The sequence below is a fragment of the Aristolochia californica genome, unplaced genomic scaffold, assembly GCF_029961685.1.
Source record: "Aristolochia californica isolate CCGP_79_NKW_82.1479 unplaced genomic scaffold, dmAriCali1.0.hap1 SCAF_364, whole genome shotgun sequence".
In the NCBI taxonomy this organism is placed as follows: Eukaryota; Viridiplantae; Streptophyta; class Magnoliopsida; order Piperales; family Aristolochiaceae; genus Aristolochia; species Aristolochia californica.
In genome coordinates, this window is record NW_027182064.1 from 17,501 (window position 1) to 25,585 (window position 8,085).

The 8,085-nt window shown below is 35.1% G+C and overlaps 3 non-coding genes across 3 annotated transcripts; 1 reads left to right on the forward strand and 2 right to left on the reverse strand.

Moving 5' to 3' along the window:
- Nucleotides 1-923: 923 nt before the first annotated feature.
- TRNAT-GGU (transfer RNA threonine (anticodon GGU)) lies at nucleotides 924-995 on the reverse strand. Its single transcript has one exon. It is a non-coding gene; the product is annotated as a tRNA-Thr (tRNA).
- A 1,404-nt stretch (nucleotides 996-2,399) lies between these two features.
- TRNAD-GUC (transfer RNA aspartic acid (anticodon GUC)) lies at nucleotides 2,400-2,473 on the forward strand. The gene has a single exon. It is a non-coding gene; the product is annotated as a tRNA-Asp (tRNA).
- Nucleotides 2,474-6,042: 3,569 nt separating this feature from the next.
- On the reverse strand, nucleotides 6,043-6,114 carry TRNAC-GCA (transfer RNA cysteine (anticodon GCA)). Its single transcript has one exon. It is a non-coding gene; the product is annotated as a tRNA-Cys (tRNA).
- Nucleotides 6,115-8,085: the final 1,971 nt, after the last annotated feature.

Consider the following 8,085-nt stretch of genomic DNA (forward strand, 5'->3'; position numbering starts at 1 on the left):
ACTCCGGCAGAAAAAAAGGGAAATATTCCCAATATCTTTTGTCCCTGCCCCTAAATAGAAATTAAATAGGAAGTGGAGATTGGAAATGAAAGTCCCGTTCTCACATTCGTTCTCCATTACATTAGCGGAACAAAAATATCTGATGCATCCATATGGAAATATTTGATACATGAAGTTATGTGACCCGATATCTATATCTAAGTCCTATATGGATATAAACCGATCTTTTTCTGGAACCAAAAAAAGATATTGAAAAATAGACTGTTCTTGTGACTCGGAATAAACATTTCTTTGTGGAGGAAAGGGATGGGCGATTTATTCCTATGGGTCATCTAGGAACAAGAAGATTCAATCGGAAATATCGACAAATTCTTGCGTGGTCCAAGGAAATAAAAAAAAGGCCCGGCTTCCACAATTTAATCTCTATTGAATATGAATATTTTTTAATATAAGAATAGCTGATATAGTCACCATTCAATGGGTCAGGTCCACTTATTTTTTATTTTATTGATTTCTAAATTTTCTTTTCCGATCGATTTTATTGGAACAGTATTTTATTGGAACAGTGGAGAAGTCGGAATGTTTTGGTTTGCTGATTCATAATCTGAATTGGGTATCTAAAATATATATGTACCAGGACCAAAAAAACAGGAATAATGAAAAATGAGGAGAAGTATACCCTGTAATGACAACATAGCGGTCCCCCTAATAAGATTAGGGCAATTACTTATCATCATAATGAACAAATGTTCAACTTTGTACCTATAACTCATTCTATAATTTATTTTGAATAATAAATAATAACTCATTATGTGGGCAGTTACCTTAGATATATTTATTATATTACAAATAAATATAAAAAATCTCTCTTTTCTCTGCTGAATAATGAACACTAAGACTGCAAACTGGAGCTTCATGAAAAAAGCCCCTTATCGGATTTGAACCGATGACTTACGCCTTACCATGGCGTTACTCTACCACTGAGTTAAAAGGGCCCGTTTTATTCAATTCAGGAAGAAGCCACTCGCTGCTATGAGTCTACTACATGATCCATATATTTACTATATGTACATATATACATGTATGCATAGGGATTCACTCAGGAACAAGAAATTTGATTTACCTATACCTATGAGATTTCTATGAAAAAAAAAAATGATTATTTTCTTTTGTATATTTGATAAATAGCAATGGTAATGCAATGAATTCTTTCAGGGCCGGGGCCTATACTAATTGCTTTGCTTTTATTGACCCATCCAGATGAGATTCACTTGATTGATACATGTACGAATCTGACATCGATTCAAAATATTTCAGCGAATCCCTTCCCTGATTTACCAGTTCTACATCATCTTTTTGAATCGATCAAAAAAAGCATTCTATCGTTTTTTAATTTCCTGGCTTAGTATTAGTGTGAGATAAAGATAGGTTATATCCCATCTTAACGATGAGTGAGTCGATGAGTCAAAATGGAAGAAAGGTTTGACTTACCTTTTCTGTCTGTCGAACAAATCATTTCCTGAGGGGATCCCATACTTCGTTATATATATATAGGATATAGGACGGGATGGTTCATTTCATGAATTAAAATCAAAAATTCTATGGGAATCGTAGAAGCAGGAAAGATTTTTCGGATCTAGTCATCCCATTATAATTATACATTACATTATATTGACAATTCCAAAAAACTGCTCATACTATGAACATAGTATGATGGCGATCGGGCAGGTATGCCCCTATCGTCTAGTGGTTCAGGACATCTCTCTTTCAAGGAGGCAGCGGGGATTCGACTTCCCCTGGGGGTAGGGTACTACGAAAGGAAGTTGATCATGGATTATCAATAAGCCCAGAATTTGTTCTTCCTGGGTCGATGCCCCGAGCGGTTAATGGGGGACGGACTGTAAATTCGTTGGCGATATGTCTACGCTGGTTTCAAATCCAGCTCGGCCCACTAATTCGCCGATCCATGATAACCAAATTTGTCCTCCAGAAATGCCCATTATTTAGATATTTAGAATGCCCCATATATTCTAAAATTCTAAAAGTATTCTAAGGATATATGGGAATAAAATATATAGGGATAAAGGGTCCATTTTTCTACAATACCCCTTGGTTTCTTTCCAATTTCTCACATCTTCTGATCTGTCTAAAGATCTAGATTCCCAATTTGTTGCAAAGGTAGTAAAGAAAAAAAGAGTCCTTTTTCCATTGAAAAATAGATTCTCAATATATTAGTAGGATTACCAGTAATCTGTGTCATTCTTACTCTAGTCCCGTATCCATGTGGATATCAGTATATCAGTCGTGTTTCTTTTACAACACGAGAATATTTCTCGTAAATAGAAACGAAACGAATGAAAGCATAAGAATACATATATGCATGCTGTATACCTCACCCTGGGATTGTAGTTCAATCGGTCAGAGCACCGCCCTGTCAAGGCGGAAGCTGCGGGTTCGAGCCCCGTCAGTCCCGACCTCGGATCCGATGAATCCATCAATTCATCTTCCCTTTTCTGTGAGGAGGGGGCCCGGGACAGGATTGAATTTCCTGCGGGGATCCTTAATTTTTTTTTATTTTGTTTTTCGTTTCGAATTTCTCATCGGACAAAGACGGGAATTTCAATTATTTGAACTAGTACCGATTGCTGGGGGAGAGGCATACGTAGTCGTAGGTATCGCCATACTGGGGATTCCAAGAGAGACCCACTGGTTTGACTTTTTCAATTGCTTCTGATCCATGAAATGGAATAGGGTACAGAGTACCCATACGTTTCCAGGGAGTACATATACAAATTGTACTCGTTTATTCTACGATACACAATTAACTAACTTAGTAACATAGTTACTCGGGCAGCAGAGTACTATTAAACCTACTCCCTTTTGTTTTCGTGTTTTCGAGATACGATTTTGTGCAATCTCAATTAGTAAAGTAATTAAAAACAATCTATCTATCTTATTCTTATTCAAATTGCATGCTGAATTTAGGCTTTTCAGTCCCAATCCAAGGAAAAAGAGGGTCCTTACTTTTAATATAAAGTAAAGGATCAAACAATGATCCGTCCTTTTGTTTCTTTTCCACAGGGGGAATGAATCATTTTTTTTTTCTTTATTTTCTTTATCTTTATATAATATATATTTTTATTTTAGGGTTTCATCGAAGAAGGAGAAAAATCAATAAAGAAAGAATTTGTCGGAATATTAGATCTTTTTTTTTATATCGAGACCCATCCCATACCCATACCTTATCACATTTCTCTGCCTTCCAGGAGGATTAGATCATTACGAAAACTTCGCTTCGAGCTTAACTCCTCCCCCTTTCCATTTCACTCCTACTGTTTAGGTCTGTTACCAATGGAAGGCCGGCAACAGAACACAGGTCAGATGATACCTCGTCGGATGATTCTTATAAAGAAGATGATAGATTTTAGAAACTAAAGAATGAAAAAAAAAAAGATGAGAAATTCAATGGGATTCTTGATTAGATCAGGAATCCCATTTTTGATTCGGTATGGATAAAAGATCTTCCTATGTTATACTATTCAATTCTCGACGATGAATCGATTTAATAGATCAGATATTGTTATTCATATTCATAATATAATATTGAATATTGATCCGATTCAGTATCAACCATCAGGATGCACCCATTGAATTTACAGGAGAAATCTTTTTATTTTTATTTTTTTTTTTTCTATGGGATTAGATCCCGAGTTATTGCGAAGCAAAAAAAAACGATGAGATTATGGAAGTCAATATTCTCGCATTTATTGCGACTGCGCTGTTCATTTTAGTTCCTACTGCTTTTTTACTTATCATCTACGTAAAAACAGTCAGTCAAATGATTAGAATTAAACTTGACTTATTAGCTCTTATCAATGATTGACGAAATAAAAGGGATTCCAATTCCAAGTCTTAAATGAAATTAGGAGAAACTGGAATCAACAGTATAATAGATGGTGTAGTAGAAAGGTTCATATAGTTCTTTCTACCACACTATCTATTATTATATTGTAAAAATATTGTATTGCATGTATAAAGTTGTATTGTATAAATTCAAAAAATGGATGGGTTTGATATAGACTAGATACAATATCTATCCATATAAATGAAGTAATTGATTGGGCCGTTAACAGATACCCCACGGAGTTCTATAGTCACTTCTTCGGATTTGAAAAATAAGTATAAGTAGTAAACACCACCCATTTTTCATGCTTGAGCCATGACATGAGGTGAGTCAATAAAGCATAAATAGGATTCCTAGAAGTATAAAACTTAAGTGAGCACGGATCACCCGACGCAAGATCTTATTATGCGTAGTACCCCTTTGAACAACCACTACGTCTATGGCATCTCCAGTAGAAAGTACGTATCCACGTAATAGTAGCAGTACTTCCTCTTTGAACAGTCAAGAGGGAAAAACAAATAAAAAAAATAGGGGTTGGTTGCTCCTCATTGTAAATATCCATAATTATGGTAAGAGCGGGTTCATCGAAATCGAATATTATATTTAGGAATAGGAAGAGTTCGGCTGGAAAAATTTCCTATCATGCGCATTCCTTTGAGTTTCGAAATACGAACAACATCAGAATCAAATCATTCAAATATTGATCGAAAGATCATTGTTCATATATTACTGGATTACCCTAGAATTTTTGAAATGGATTATCTTAAAACGCTTCGCGGAACGGTCCATTAAACATAAGCACCATTGATCCAATTTGATTACTCAACTTAATTAGTAGTACCCCTAGAGTCCACTTCTTCCCCCATACTACGAGTGAAAGGGAAAACGTAAAGACCACCATTAAAGCAGCCCAAGCGAGACTTACTATATCCATGTAAATTATCTCCCCGATCTCTATGAATATGAAGGAATTATTCCATTATTAATCACTAATAATAGTGGAATCAATGGTGCAGAGTCAAAATGGCATTTTGCTCTAACGCTAATTGATGAACCAATCAATGAATACAAGAGTTCCTATACTCTAATTACAAGGATCTCCGGTCGAATCGGAAAGCAGTAAGCAAAAGCAAGATATACAACTACCCTTGGAGATCTTAAAGGAATGTTACTAATGAAAGATGTAGGAATAGTAAGACCCATTGTTTGTTTTGTTAGCTTTCATAAGCATAAGAAAAAAAAATGGAATATAAATAGAATATATATATATACCATAAAGATGTAAAAGATAACTATCTTAACTATCTATCACATACCTCTATCTACCCCCCAAGTCTTACTGTCTCTGTTTCTTTCTGTGAAACAATCGGGGGACACCCCATTACGTTCTTGGCAGGGTGTTACAAAAAACGGAGAAGTATTTTTCAACTTTTATTAGAAAATTAGATTCTATATTCTATAATATAGATATAGAATAGTTAGTTATTCTATAACTATAATAGTTATAGTTAAGAGTTGATTACCCATCCAATCCAATATTGATTGGATACCTGAGTAAGTACTCAGGGATTCTCGTGAGTCTGGATACAAAATACAAACTATCCTTAGCCCTTTCCGCAACTCCCAATTTGATTCCCCACCAACCTACCCAATTTAATTCAAGACTCAGTCAGTGGGCACCACCCTAGTAAGGTAGGGTAATTAGGAAGTATTGATAGTGCTTCCTATAATCTCCCTCAGATCCTAGAATAGAAGCAAGGATTGGATTTACATTTAGGAACCGAACCCCTTTCCTTCGGCTACCCCGATTTTAGGTATCTGACTTTCGTAGTTCTGAATCTCACAATTTCAGTTTTACTATCGATTCGATTGATAAATCAAATACAAAGAAATAGCCCGAACCAACCAGTAATCAGTCATAAATCGGTTTTTTTTCATATTGATACCCGATTTTAACCATAACCAAATGATAAAAATTCAAGTCTTTTTTTTTTATAGAACCTCTGTATTCTTAAAATACAGTATCTACAACCCTAGTCATGCTTCTGTCAGGCAAGAATTTTGTGAGTTCTATTAGCATATGTGAGTTCTATTAGCATAGAAGGATAAGGTATTCCGAAGCTTTTCTTTTGTTGATCAGGCGACACCCGGATTTGAACTGGGGAGAAAGGGATTTGCAGTCCCGCGCCTTACCACTCGGCCATGCCGCCAAAATGATCCAAAATAGACCCTAACTCTTTCTTTTTTTTTTTTTTTTGGGGGGGGGGGGGTTACTCAACCTTTTTTTTGGTTTGAGTTGGATTTTTAAAACGGGTTTCTTTATCCCTTTCCAAAAGGGATCCCTGGGTCCAGGGTTCTCTTGATTGTATAGTGTTTCAAAACATAATATTTTTTTTTATATTGAAACAGAAAAAAGATATTTCTAGGCACAGAGTCCAAAATTCAGAGTAAATTGGAGCCATTAATTATTTCCTGTGAATTCATGAACAGTTCTTGGATTTTGATCTAACGTTTTCTTTCCTTACCTTAATAATTAAATTAATAACATAAGAAAACAAAAAAGTTGATACACGACTAATCAGTATCAATTGTTTTCAATTTCAATTATAACAACATATATGTGTATATGTAAACCCTCGAACATAAATTGTTACACGCATACCTAGTCCTATCCACCTTATCTTATAGGGAATTGTCGTGCTTGAATTTTGCATTGAATATTTTTCTATTGAATAAGTTGAATCTAAATTGGAAATTCGCATATAGCACCCCGAAAAGAGGGGATATGCAGATAACTAGATAGCTATATCTGGATATACTTATACAATGCCCTTTACGCACTTCAATCGTATTCTACTAATTCTACTAACACTAACAAGAGCTCCCTCTTCTCTGTGAATCCTTTTTTGAACAATGGTGGAATCAATGAAATAAGTTAAGTGCTAAAATAAAAACCAACTCGATACTGTTCCGGATTATTCTGTCTTTATCTCATTCATAGAGAATGGATCAAATCATGAATCTATTTCTGGTACCCAATCTTATTTCTGATACCCAATCTTATTTCTGATACCCAATCTTATCGTAATATCATAATAACAGGTAGAAATTGGATCCATTTGTATATTCTATACAAGACTCCATCAGTCTAAGCTAAGGGGCAGAATTTTGTTTCAAGGAATGTTTTATTAATCCATCTCCATTTGGATCCGTCGAAAATTATCTCTCTTTATTCCTCCGTCTATGCCAATTTCATAGGTCTATGGAATTGGATTAAAATTTCATGTGATTCAGTAAAAAGAATATACATTCCATCATTGCTCGATCGATCTATATGGTTCGATAAAGACTTAACCAATAATGGGATTTTTTCAATAAATGGGAAACTTAATTAAGATGCTCCGGGATGAAAATGAGGGAATGTCTACAATACCTGGATTTAGTCAGATACAATTTGAAGGATTTTGTAGGTTCATTGATCAGGGCTTGACCGAAGAACTTCATAAGTTTCCAAAAATTGAAGATACAGATCAAGAAATAGAATTTCAATTATTTGTGGAAACATATCAATTGGTGGAACCCTTGATAAAAGAGAGAGATGCTGTGTATGAATCACTCACGTATTCTTCTGAATTATATGTACCCGCAGGATTAATTTGGAAACCCGGTAGAGATATGCAAGAGCAAACCGTATTTATTGGAAATATTCCTCTAATGAATTCCCTGGGAACCTCTATAGTAAATGGAATATACAGGATTGTGATCAATCAAATATTGCAAAGCCCCGGTATTTATTACCGTTCAGAATTGGACCATAACGGAATTGCTGTCTATACCGGCACAATAATATCAGATTGGGGAGGAAGGTCAGAATTAGAGATTGATAGAAAAGCCAAGAATATGGGCCCGCGTGAGTAGGAAACAAAAAATATCTATTCTAGTTCTACTATCAGCTATGGGGTCGAATCTAAGAGAAATTCTGGATAATGCTTGCTACCCTGAAATTTTCTTGTCTTTCCTGAATGAAAAGGAAAAAAAAAAGATCGGGTCAAGGGAAAATGCCATTTTGGAGTTTTATCAACAATTTGCGTGTGTAGGTGGGGATCCAGTATTTTCGGAGTCCTTATGTAAGGAATTACAAAAGACATTTTTTCAACAAAGATGTGAATTAGGAAGGATTG